The sequence below is a fragment of the Cynocephalus volans genome, chromosome 13 (assembly GCF_027409185.1).
Source record: "Cynocephalus volans isolate mCynVol1 chromosome 13, mCynVol1.pri, whole genome shotgun sequence".
Lineage (NCBI taxonomy): Eukaryota > Metazoa > Chordata > Mammalia > Dermoptera > Cynocephalidae > Cynocephalus > Cynocephalus volans.
Genome location: NC_084472.1, coordinates 89,533,372 through 89,544,528, shown reverse-complemented (window position 1 = coordinate 89,544,528; position 11,157 = coordinate 89,533,372).

Genomic DNA, 11,157 nt, shown 5'->3' with positions numbered 1-11,157 from the left:
CTCAGGAGGTCCTGTTCCTAAAAGGGCTATAATGCCACAAAGGATACTAGGTCTTCAGGATCTTAGTCCCTAAATATGGCCATATTTTAAAATTTTAAACATTTTCCACCACATAAATTTTAAATTGGGTCATTGCAGGGGGAAAAAACCTAATGGGGATACATTGACATTTACTCCTGGCTTCCTCTGGGAGACAGGATTGTGACAGAGGAAGATGCTCTTTTTACTTTACATACTTAGAAAAGGAATATAGCAAAGTGGGACTAGGTGGTTTTAAATTTCTTCCAATATTTCTATAATGAACATATATTTCTTTAAATTAGAAACAAAATAAAATTGTCCTAATTAGGTATTAGAGACTCCTGTTTCCAAGGAGCAGAGGGTGGCACGAATGACTTCTCCAAACCTCTTTTAAAGGTGTGGTTCTATACTGCATTGAGAAAAATCTAGCCCATCTCATCTTCCTCCTGTATAAAGAGGTCTCAGATATTAAAAAGAAAAGACAAGCAACCCAACAGAAAAATGGGCCAGGGGCATGAACACTTCACAGAAAAAGACCAAATGTCTCTTCAACTCAGATAAAGAGCTTAATCTCCATCATAATGAGAGATGTAATTAAACTAAGGTGTTATCTGTCATCTCTCAGATTGGCAGAAATCCCAAAGTTTTATAATATATTCCATTGGCAAGACTATGGGGAAATTATCTCCCATTAATAGGAGTGCAAAATGGTGGTATAATTCCCTTTGGAGGGGAATCTGACAAGAGTAAATATCAAATTATTTACTCTTTGAAGTAGCAATCTCATTTCTTGAAATCCAGCCTACTTATAAAACTGTACATGTACAAAATTATATACAAGCTTTTCATCACAACACTTTTAATGGTAAAAAAAAAAATGGCAGCAACCCAGCTATAGGGAAGACAGGTTAAAATACACTGGTACATCCACACAGGAGAACAGGGAAAAGTAGTTAGAGGGGAAAGTGAGTTGAAATTGTTTTGTTTTTTCGTTTTTAAGTGGGAGAGATTTAAGCATGATTAACTGCTGGGATCCGGTTAAGAGAAAGATTGAAAATACAGAAAAGAAAAGTAACTGACAGTGTAGGGTTCCCAAGAACCTTAAGAAGGGTAAATCTGAGCACAGTTGGGGTGGGGAGGGCCATGGGGAGAGGAGAAGAACCTTTTTTGTTTCTTTTTTAATGGGGAAAATACGAACAGCTGTGGATGAGGCTAGATTTGTAGTTTTTGTGGTAGGAAGTTCCCGTAGCTTCTGTATTTTCTTTGAGGGGGGTGATAGTGAATCGAGGGCTAGAAGAGTAAGGAAGGTTTGAAGCAATCATTGTCAGGAGTGGAAGAGATTAATAAAATCACTGGGCAATGTTTAGGGCCCCAGTTCAAACCAACAATTATGAATGTGAAGTGGTACCAGCCTGCCTTGTGTGACTTTATTTAGCAATACTTAGTTGCTTGGGTATTGGCATGGATATTGCATGTGTTGAGCTTTTATCCACATGTATTTAAAAAAGACACAGGAGCCACAGATTTCAGGGTAGTGCAAAACGACTTACTGCTTTGATGAACTGTGGAATGTAAGCTAGACAGATAAGGAAATGAAAACGAGGGGGCTGATTATCGGGAATAAGGAGAGGCCCATGGCCTTGTGGTCCTAATGAATTTGCAGATCCATTGTAGTGGGAGTGGTGGAACAATAAGACAAATGATGGGAGATTGTGATCAGAAACAGATCATCTGAATTGGATTTGGCCGATTTGATCATGAAAAAGATGGGACTCAGTCAAAGAATGAAGTAGCGTGAAAGAAACCATTTTGGGACTAGCATGAAAGAGACCATTTTTGTACCACCACAGTGGGGTTTTGCAGTAGTGGGGAGAGGTTGGGCTCCACTCCAAATACAAGCAAAAGTGAGAATTCACAAGCCAAGGAGTTGGGGGAGGAGGGGGGGGCACCAGCAGATGAAAAATTACTAAGAGGTAGCATCAGGGGTAAGGGGTATTTTGGCCAAATCTACCCGACAGGATTCTTGCTGAAGGCAAGCCGGGGTGATCAGACACCACCTGGGGGAGACGGAGGGTGAGGAACCCAATTAGACATGTAGGGTGATCACATATTGAGGGTGGGGGATTCTGGCTGTACCAGCTTAGCAGGATTCTTACTAAAATTGAACCGTGCACAGGTGAACACAGTCCAAAAGTCAGGGCCCAGTTGAGAAGAGAGTTCAGAGGAGCCTGACTAGAGATTGGTCAGAGAGAGAATCTTTGTCAGTGTTTAACAAGCACTTCAAGTGATCCCCATGTCATTGTTCCTAGGATCACACCTGGAGAAGCACTGTTGGACATCTGTTTAATGGTCCTTTCAGTCTTAACCTATGAACCAAATGAGAAAAAAGTGGCATTTTTCAATACCAACAACCAGCTCTCTGATTCACCAGACACCAACTGGGTGTCCTACAATTCAACTCAATTCTGACATTATCTACCTGGAGTTAGCACAGACCCCCCAGGTTAAGGGCTCATTTTCATAAGGCCACCCCCACTTCAGATGCCAGTTGCAAGTTCTGTCCACCCATATAGAAATCTGACCAACCGGCTAGAAATCATCTGCAAACCACGACCCCTCATGGAACTCAGGACCACACTTTGCTTACATTTACCGATTTGTTATAAATAACACAACGAAGGAACTGCAGAATGGCAGAGATGCATAAAGCAGGTATACGGAACGGGTGCAGACCTTCCGTGCTCTCTCCAAGTGCACCAACCTCCCAACACTTTGATGTGTTCACCAACCTGGAAGTTCTCTGAGTCTGGTTGTTCAGATGTTTTCATAGAGCTCCAGCTCCCGTCTCATCCTGGGGGACTGGGGGTGAGGTGGAAAGTTCCAGCTTTCTAATCATTTGGTCTTTCTGGTGACCAGCCGCATCCTGAGATTGTCTGGTGCCTCCGTGCTTGCTCCCCTGCCCCCACCATCACCTTATTAGCATAAGCTGGTGCAATTTAAAGGGGCCTGTTATGAATAAGAAGTCACTCCTATCGCTCAGGAAATTCCAAGTTTTAGAAGTTCTGTGTCAGAAACCAGAACAAAGGCCAAACGTACGTTTTATTATACCACAGATATATATCAAAGCCCTGTAACTAAGAACTCATCTCTGTACCTGTAGGCAGTGTATACAGTGATTATTTTTAGTAGCAGGAAAGAACAGGCCAGAGTAGAAGCATCTTGGTGAAGGCAAAGGACAGAGGAAGGAGGAATCCATGTGGAAGATGGTGGAAGTGATCCCGATCTGCAGACAGAAGATGGTGCAGAGGAGATGCCAGGAAGGAGACAAAACAATATTCTGTAAAATGTCTACATCCAGTATTACCTAACAGTATTCTAAGTGGACTTATTATATTTCCATATCCTCTGTTCATTAATAGTATTTAACTTGACTTTCAAGTTCTCCAAAGCCCTTGCTAATTTTCAAAGCTTACAAAAATAACTGGTGATTCTGCTCAAAACCTTAAAATGTAATGTAGTCAAAAGCACCCTGTAGGGCCGGCCCGTGGCTCACTCGGGAGAGTGCGGTGCTGATAACACCAAGGCCCTGGGTTCGGATCCCATATACGGATGGCCGGTTCGCTCACTGGCTGAGCGTGGTGCTGACAACACCAAGTCAAGGGTTAAGATCCCCTTACCGGTCATCTTTTTAAAAAAAAAAAAAAAAAAAAAAAAAAAAAAGCACCCTGTAGAAATAATAGATCCCTGTTTCCGGCCAATGCTACTGTGTCTGTTCTGAACGATTGCCTCCAGAGCCATTGTTGCTGATGCAGAATCAGGTGGAATGGACTGAGAAATCATATTTGCAAATGGCTTCTGTTGAGAGTTTCTGTATGTGTAAGAATGAGTTGCATTAACACTGAGGTGAGTGGTGGAGGCAGCCTGTACACCAAAACCTCACTGTGCTCCTGCACAGTCGTGACCCGCCTTCCCGACTTCCTGCTTGTCCCCCATGACCCCCATCCTGTGCTATGAACTTTCAAAACTTGCAATGATAAGCAACTCAGATTTGTCTGGCGTGTGCATATCACCTGTGGTCTTACTCATCACTGCTTTACCCCAACCCAGGCTGATGCAAAAATTAAATGATTTAAATATTAAAAATCTGAATTTAATGGACAGATTCCAATTTTCTATTTTACTTTCTCCCTATCGATTAACTTGGTAGCCTTCTGAAAAATTTTTTTTCAAAAAAATTTTGTTATAAAATATGTAAGTAATTTAATATAAACATTCAGGGCATATCTCTCTGATATTCTCTCCACTCAAATATTCTTTATATTTTATTTGAATTTCTACTATAAATACAAAGTCATACTAAATTGGAACCTGATTTATCCATGTTCTCTCCCCATCCCAACCCATCCCCTCATACATCCTCAAGCATAGAGCAGAACTGAAAGGTTGAAAGAGTTGCACCAAAACAGTGTTTTGGTTTATTCAGTGAGCTCATGAAAAAGAAAGACGGGCTAGACTCAGGACCGCACTAATACATGTATATACTTAAAGTTACCAATGGAAAATTTTAAATGATTTGCTATGGGTTCTGTTCATAAATTTCTTATTAAAACTCATGAAGTCATCAATGGAGGCTTGTGAACATGTAAGCAATGGGCTCATCCACTTTACGTTGCAGGCCTTGGTGTAAATGTCTCTTCAAATCATGGATATCAACTATGGAGTCTTTTTGGAGAGGGGAATAATTTCAAGTTGCACCAAGTAAATTATGTGAAATTCCAAGTTATCTGCACTATCTTTGGAGTTTGCTGGGCAGCCTGTTTTTCAGCATGTAAAATTTACAAGTAAACTATGTCTAAGAAATTTCTTTCACAGAACACAGTCAGTTCATCCAAACTCAGAATTCTCCCCTCCTTGGTCCAGCCCCCACATCCACCCTTTCCCGTTGGGTTTCATGTAGTTCGGGTCATACCAGCACAGTACGACAGGAATCAGCTGCCAGTTCTACAGTTTGAACTCCAGTTTCTCCTCTACGATGGGGACAATAATATTGCCAAAAGACAAAATTACAGCAAATTTAGTTTACAGATCCAATTGGCCTTATTAGTGATTCATGAATTGGGCAGCATCTCACTTATGATAATAGGCACTCTGACGAGCTGAGCAGAAGCTGTTGACTTGACAAGCAGAAAAGGGATGAAGAAGAAACAGCAAACAAAAAGCGAATTGGTCATCTCAAAGTCACTTTTTTTAATAGGATTAAAACGGCAGGTAAACTGGGCCCCTTCTGATTGGTTGCTGTGAATCTCCTGCTTTCTGAAAACTGGCCTGTTTTAAAGTTCAGTCTGTTATGGAGAATCTAGCATGAGTGACTCCATTCTGGTTTGGCCTGGTCTCTTCAGCCTAGTGCAGGAGCTCAGTCCAAAACAATGGCCTCCCATAAATTTCATTTAACAATATCTTTCTTCCAGTAGGATTGACATAAGAATTTTTAAAAAGATAATGGCAGGAAGGTTGTCTGGCTTAAAGTACTGTAGAACCATCATGAGTTATTCTAGATATCCCACACAGTTTGCCATCATTGGAAATGTTAGTGAGACTAAGGAAACTGTCTTATTTACTTATCAACACTTACATAGCTCTGAACTTTGTGCCAGCCTCTATGCTAAATTATTTACAAATATTAATTCATGTAGTCCTCTTATCAGCCTTATGGGATATCCCAATTTACAGAAGGGGAAACTGAAGTAACCTGACCATGGAACAGTGTATTATTAAGTGGCAGGATCAGGATTTGAACTCAGGGAGTCTTGCTTATCAAATCTATGCTCTTAACCACTGTGCTAAGCTACCTAGAGAGAGAGATCCTGGATGACTGCAGCAGCCATGGAGTCAGGTTTAGCCCTAAATGCAAAAAATCCCTGGAGTATTCTCAAGTTTTCATTCAACATTAGCTGAGTGTTTACAGTTTATTTGCCAGGCGTTGTGCTAGGTGCTAGGACTGCAGAGATAAAGTACACGTTTAATGACTTTGAGGAGTTTGTCAGATGGATGATGAGACGAATAAGGAATGCCTGATAAGAGACTATTTCACCCCCTCCTTTTGGGTCAATAGGAGTATACTGAGTCAAAGAAAATTCCAGAGCATGAGAATTTTAATCACTGCCTCATCCTAGGTAATCTTTGGTCAGCCTCCTAATCTCTATCTATTTATGAGTCAAAAAAGAAGGCAAAAGAAACCTGGATGACTCAACGGCTTAATAGAATATAGGTAATTCTGGTCAAGCCTAAGGCAGGTCAAGGGATGGGCTACATTCAACTCAATTAAATTGGATCCAGCCTCCCTGGGGCATTTAGGTCTTAAGGACATGATACATCCTACTCCCCCCAGACTACACAGGGACCATGCCAAGCCAAGTCAAAATAGTTCAGCTTTTTAGGGACTGCTCATAACACCCATGTGAGGTCCTAGATTAGAACTCTTGCTCTGGGAGGGAATGTTGAACTTCTCATTGGGTGTTACAAAGTGGATGGGTGTGGAGAGGACTGACCATCATAATGTTGGAATAAGTTGTGGAAAGAAACAGATGGGGGAAAAGGAATATGTTTGAAACTCATCTTTTAGTTCAGTGCCTCCCTTGTCTATTTATACTCATTGCCAACACCACAAACCAGATTTAGTGCCTTCCTTAGAAAAGAAGTGGTGTACCATCTTTGTATTATTGGGTTTTTTTAAGGGAAAAAAATCATATTTGTAACAAAGATCAAGATCCTACAGGAAACATTGTGTATCCGTTACCAGGAAGTATTTGTGGAAGAAATAAGCAAATGAATAAATGTATGTTAAAGATACAGAATGATACTCAATAAGGCATCTAAAATATTTGCATTCTAAATTCCTATGTGTGATGTCATCAATCTCTTTCTACGTCCGATTAGGTCCTGGATTCTACAACCCAAGAGAGTCAAGCTGGAGAGTGAAGAGTTTGGCCAAAAGGCTGGGAAGCCAAAATATTACATGTGATCTTTCAGGCCCAACCACGGGCAATTACAAAGGCTTTTTTTGGCTGCCCTCTTCTCATCAGACTCCGTGCACAGCCTGGAATCCTCTGCGCTGGCCGTGCTCTTACACATATCTGCATTCCTAGCTCAAACACTTCCATTCTGAGCCCTCCTTATCCAGGGGCTCTGATTTAAGGCCTTTCTTGGGGCCTCGGCCAAGACCATGTTATTGGGGACCTTGAAGATATTTTTCTTCACTCTGACTCAGTAGTCAGTACTTTTCTACTCCTGTCTCCTATCTCCCCACCACCCCTCCATGAACCTGCCTTTTGTTGGGTTTTGTTCCCTCAGAGGTGAGATGATTCCCATATTTGTGCTGATCTACCCAATGCGCTCCTGGCACTGTTCCATGGCGAGAAATAAAATGCAAGGGGAGCCGACGCTTTCTCCAGTTAGTCTTTTGCTTACACTATTGCAGCAAGTGATGAAAGCCTTGACTGTTCCTTTCACTTGGGCCTGTTGTCTTAATCCACCATCTGGACGCCTGGCAGCTCAGCTGTCCAGTTCAGCTCTTGACAGGGAAGAGGTTAAAACTGAAGAGTATTTTCTAATCGTAATTAAAAGATCAGTATCAGAACTATGCCAGCAAATGTAACCAAATATATAACCTGCAGGGAAGAGCCCTGGGGCGATCGCCTTGCCCAGTGCTACATCAGCTTCAGCTGAGTTACACGGTTGTTTTCAACAAGGATCATTTGGGTGACATGTTTTTGGGGGGGTTTGTTTGTTTGTTTGTTGTACATACCAATAATCTTCTTTTATTACAACACATTCTCGGGAGGAGGAAAGGACACAGGGGAGGACAGGGAGGGTGGGTTGAGGTGGCTGGGAGGACAGGCACCAGAAGCTTTCTTCAGTTCTCAGGGAGCCCTGTTCAGTGCCCCAACCAAATTCCTTTAAAATAAGAAAACCGTGAGCACAGCTATGTGAAGTTTCCTCCTCCTGGTGGAACAGTCAGGGGAAGGGAGGGAAAGAAGGGGAAGAGGAAGAGTGAGAGGGGACAGGGAATGTAGCGTGGCCTGGCCAGGGCTGGAACTGGGGAGGGACGGGCGAGGAGGTTCCCGCAGTTTGCAGGTGCACGGCCTTGTCTGCAGAAAGGTGCTGGCCCCACCCCAACCGCCCCCTTCCCACCCATCTGCCTGTCTGCTCAGGTGTCTGGGAATGCTGGTGACAAGCTGTTACCAACCAGCAGGGAAGGGGGCACTTGGCTTCTGGCTGAGGTTCCCCAAAGTCTATTATTGGGCCCAAGTCCAGCTGCCTGCCCCACATAAAAATAAACAACTCAAAAGTAAAATGTCGGTGAAAATGGATTACCAGTGACTTGAGGAGAGAAGTTGGGCTCACCCATCTCTGCAGTAAACCTGGAGGAGAGTGGCCAGACTAAAGCCATCTCCAAGACTCAGATTTACTGAAAGGTTTATGAAGAGGGGGCTGAGGGAACGGAATGTGGGGAATGAAAAACAGGAGAGAGGGGGATGTGAGCTGGGGCGCTCCATGAGAATGTTACTGAATTCAGGTCCGGCTGCCCACCCCCTTGAGAAGGAAAGAAAACAAGGCTCAGAAGTCAAATGGTTGGTGTTAGAAAAGCAGATGCATTCAGCTGAAGGAGATGGTGGGCTGTCCCATCTCAAAGATTTACATTTACTGAGGGGTTTTTAAGGGAAGGCTTGAGGGACAGAATGTGGGAGGTGAAAAGCAGGAGAGCAGGAGACGGGAGCTATGAGGGGTCCGTGTCTACGGGTCAGGTATGAGGACTCGTCAAGGTCCTCATCTGGTTTCTGTTCTCATCTTCGCTGTTATCTCAGGACCCTGCAAAATTTTGATTTGCGCTGGTGAACTTGGCCGGTGCCCAAGGTCAGCTTCAGTCATTTGGCCTGGATCACTTCTTTAAACTCTACAAGTCTCAAAGAAAGACTGTTAGCTTTGCCAAGTACTAATTAGCTTCTCAGCCTTGTTTTTCTATTTAGCAAGCAAGGTAGGAAAGTCAGAGGATGGGAAGAAAGAGTGGAGTTTAAAAAACTGTCCTTTTAAAAAATCCCCCCACCCCCATGCAGCCCAGGCAGCTTTAGGTCCCAACATGGCTTCAGTCCTGCTCACTCCAACACAAGGAGCCAGGTGCAAGGTCTCACCAAGGCTCTGTCTGGTTTCTCCTCCCCTCCTTGATGTTATCTTAGGGTCCTGATTTGGGGTGGAATCAGCATGGCTTTATTGACATCTTCCTTGGTTTCTCAGGGTCTGGACAGTATGTGTCTTGTCATAAGTTTGCAACTCCAGGCTGACTGGAAAACAACTTTACATTTATGCAACTAATGTCATCTTACCGCTTAACCAAGTTTCAAAATATTAAAAAAGCTGTGCCCTTTTATAGTCTTTCAGAGCCCACATGGTTTTAGGTCCAACCATGGCTTCAGTCCTGCTCACCCCAACAAGGCTACCAGGGAGGGGGACTCCGGGAGCTGGCCCCCAAGAGCTGAGGTCTGAACAACACCTTGGAGTCAGAATATAAAAGTCCAAGGACTCACCTCCCAACATTTGGGTGAAGTTTAAGCAAGAAAATTTTTTTAGTTTCCAAATAGTAAACACGGGTAATTTTTTTGGCAGGGGTGGGCACTGGCTGGCATGGGGATCTGAACCCTTGACTTTGGTGTTACAAGGTAGTTCTTTAACCAGCTGAGCTAACTGGCCAGCTGGGATAATTTTATCTGAAATCACACGTGAAGTCTTAGAATTAGCTTTTTCTCTAGCTAAAATGAGCAACTTATTAAATAAAGAAGCAAATATCATATATGAAAGAGAAAGCTATGCTTTATACTTCTTAGATTGCTTTGAAATAGAATTGTGTATCTAAAGAAACTGAGCTGCAATTAAAATGTAAGTTTGCTTTCGGCCTTCTTTTACCCAAGTTATAAGAACCATCTTCTGCGAGAAAGTAGAGGGCTGACGGGACTGGCGAAAGAGGGGAGCTCTCCCAGACGTCAGCGGAGCAGATAGGGACACCATGATGCCCCAGCAAGTGTGTGTGCATGTGCATGTGTGTGTGTACACTTGCTCCAAGGTTCATTTTCAGGATATCATCTAATCAGTGATAAAAAGTTAAGGTAAGTATAGGTTTTTAACCTTATGTCACTAGTTATTGGATGAAAGAATGGATATTTCCTCATTAAAAAGTATATGGCACATAAATTCTTAATAAATAAAAGCTATTTTATTATTGCAACTATTATAAAAAGAGTATAATGGGATTTCTCCCCCCCCCATCTAATATAGGTTGAAGCAGGAGAGGGGCATCTTGCCTTGGACTTGGTGACCCCGATTCTTTTCCTCCACCTATCAAGGTAGCCTAATATCATAATATTAGTAGGTAATTTTGCGGTGACAAAAGCAAGGAGTTACCCAGTCAGTCCCCTGCATTGTTTCTGAAGGGAAAATTGCATGGGATTCTTTGTTACCAAACTAGCCCTTTCTTGGCAGCAAGTGGCCCAAAAAGAAGTGCCTAAAAGCTTTGCAGGTTATTATTGCTCTTCATAAGGTGATGTATTCTTTGCACAGCGAGCATAAATTTCTTAATCCACCAACTCCAGTATCCCAGGAATGTAACTTTCATTGTTTATAAGTCAAGTTACTTGACCCTGATTTGTGGAAGACTTGTCAGTTAGGCCAAACTCCACCCGTTCAGAGTTAACTCAGCCAAGTTGGGGCTCTCTCCCTCCCAGGGAGTGTTGGAAGTACCCGGTTCCCCACTGTCACAGGCTTCCACCGGCTCCTGCTGAGCTGCAGGTCATTCCGTTCAGTTATCCTCATCACCCGTCCTCCCCGGCATCCGAGATATCTGCATTCCCACTTAGTTTCCTGTCTATGGTCCACTCTGCACCTACTCTACGTCCTCCTATCCCAGTCATGAGGCCCCTTAAAGCCAGCTGGTCTCAGAGCACAGAGGGGGGTGACCTCGTTGCTTCCTGAGCCCTGCTAGGACAAGCAGGGCACCTGTGAGGCTGCCTCTTCTATTCTCTTGGGCCACCATGAGGGGAAAATTCTGTGGGAGCTTATCTTTCAGGGTCCCCAGCAGCAGAGGGAGCA